Below are 2,632 nucleotides of genomic sequence, written 5' to 3'. Positions count from 1 at the left end.
GTATATATTTACATCTTTGGTGACTAATTTCCTTCAACCTGTGTTGTGTTGCTCTACAGATTCAAAATGAAATTAATCGTATGTGTGTTGGCTTAATAATTGTAAGCGCTTTGTCTCAGATATGCATACAATAATAGAATGTATGAAAAATCATCTCATGGAATCTTTTCCAAGTTGTCTTTAAATTGATCTTGAGGCCTTCGTGTAATCTCCACATCAATTCCTCTTCAATCTCAAGCACATTTTTCCTTTTCCAAAAAGACATCTCTATGCAAAGTGATGATCTCGTATGACAGGAGACGCGCATTAGCTCCACCACACGCATTCATCAACAAAAAATGTGCCCTGAAAATAGACGTCTGACGCAAATAGATTGACTTGGCCTTTTATCATGACAATAGCTTGTCGACGCGGCTGCGGTCGATGGTTGGGAGGCTCATACGCCCCTAAATCATCAAGTGATGCAAATGCAAATCAGGCTCTCTTTTTTTTTTTTTTTTTTCCCTCTTTGCAATAGCTCCAGGCAAGAAGTGCGTGTGTGCGTGTGTGTGTGCGCTCTTAGCTCTCAACACATCTCCAGGTGTTATGTGCCACATTAACTTTGCAATATTGTGCAAGGGAGGGAGCGTGTGTGCGTTTCTGAGAGTGTAGGTGAGGACAAGTATGTGTGTGAGTGTGCGTTAGCACAGTGAACCCTGACCAAGCCCTTTTTAAATTGTCTATTTTAATAGCACTTCATGACATAAAATATGAACCCAAAACATATTAATATAGACTAACTTAAAACTCATTTTAAGACTTCTCCCTTAAAAATAAGTGGTTTACAGATAAGGGCGGGGATTGGTACTTTCATATTACCGTATTTTCCGCACTATAAGGCGCACCTTCAATGAATGACATACTTTAAAAACTTTTCCATATATAAGGCGCTACAGTAGAGGCTGGGGTTACGTTATGCATCCATTAGATGGTGCTGCGCTAAAGGGAACGTCAACAAAACAGTCAGATAGGTCAGTCAAACTTTATTAATAGATTACGAACCAGCTTTCTGGCTACTCCATTCACTCCCAAAATGAACAAACAGCTGTTTTATTATTTACTGTGAGGTAAAGTATTCGTATTAGCTAGCGATCCAAGATGGCGGGATCTTCTGCGCATGCGCGTCACCGATTGTGCAGGGTCACCGATAGCGTCTTGACAGCGAGACCTGTTGCGGCTCAATATTGATCCATTTATAAGGCGCATCGGATTATAAGGCACGTGGTCAGCTTTTGAAAAAATTGAAGGCTTTTAGGTGCGCCTTATAGTGCGGAAAATACGGTAATAATAATTTTATTTTTGACTCAGCGATGAAACACCATTGAAGATACTCTCATTTTTCAAATACTGTACATATTTTGCAAATGACTCTTAACCTGTAGTTCACGTCACAACGAGCACTTCCTGTACTTTTTGTTGAGCAGCTAGCCGTTAGCAGCTGATCCACCACTGCCACTAATCCAGACCTTTCTCTGTGCCTCTTGAGAAGTTTCCCACCCTGCTTTCTACTGTGTCATGATGAGTTCAACAGGATCCTTGCTTTAACGTCCAGGGTGACCTTCCATCACACTGCTGTTAGCAGTCAAGCCGGCCGGCTATCAGCTGTTGGCTAACGCTAACTACTCCTCCAGGTACAACTACTTCCTCCCACATTCCAAACTCATGCCTGTTAGTTTCATTCAAGGGAAAATTCTAAATGAATGCAACCAGTTCCGAGTGTACCTTGCCTCTTGCTCAAAGTCAGCTGGGACAGGCACCAGTTCACCCGCAACTCTAATTCGGACAAGCAGTACAGGGAATGTATGAATTGATGTAAATGATGAAACAGCGTTACCACTGTACAAAGACTCTAATGGTGCTGTCATTAGAAATAATGACTAACCATAAAGCACATTTTAATGACTTGAAATGAGCCATTTAAGCAGCATGACAATCACCTGCTGTGTACCTTACGATCATATCTTAATGTAAAGGCACAGTAACAAAGAAAACAAAAAAACAAAAAATTGAGTATTTACAAAATGCCATGTATAGCGTCATCACCATGGAGGACCAAAACTGCCAAAATTAAAAATAAATACATGTATGTTTTTGTGTGCGCTGTACATGGTGTGTAATGTTGCATAAGTAATCTTTTCTTGGTTATGAGTCATCATGACAAGCGTTAGTGATGTTGCCAATGATGCATAGACACATGAAGTCTCCCTGCTGGGTCTCAGCACGCCTCTGGGACATTGAGCTCTGACGCAACTTAGACTCCCCCGCGGCCAGCAAGGTAAATAAACATGCACGTGTGTGGGGGTGTGTTTGTTTGTGTGTCATAAAATCTATCTCTTCTCAATACACTTCCAGATTGACTTTTGACCTCAGTGTCAGTCATACTTGTATTGATTTCTCTCCAGGTCATGATGGAAATAACTTAAAATATGGTGACCTATTTGAAGAAAACTCACATTTTATTGACAACTAGTATCACAATGAATGGCAACTCATTCATAAATTCTCGTTAACATTTACTAGTGAGAAATGTATCTTTTTTTCTGAAGGCTTTTTCTTACTAGAATTTAGTACAAAAAGCACATGTTCACTGCAA

Source organism: Festucalex cinctus, chromosome 1 (genome assembly GCF_051991245.1).
Source record: "Festucalex cinctus isolate MCC-2025b chromosome 1, RoL_Fcin_1.0, whole genome shotgun sequence".
Taxonomy (NCBI): Eukaryota; Metazoa; Chordata; class Actinopteri; order Syngnathiformes; family Syngnathidae; genus Festucalex; species Festucalex cinctus.
The sequence above is the reverse complement of the archived record's forward strand: the minus strand, read 5'-3'. Positions refer to the sequence as shown.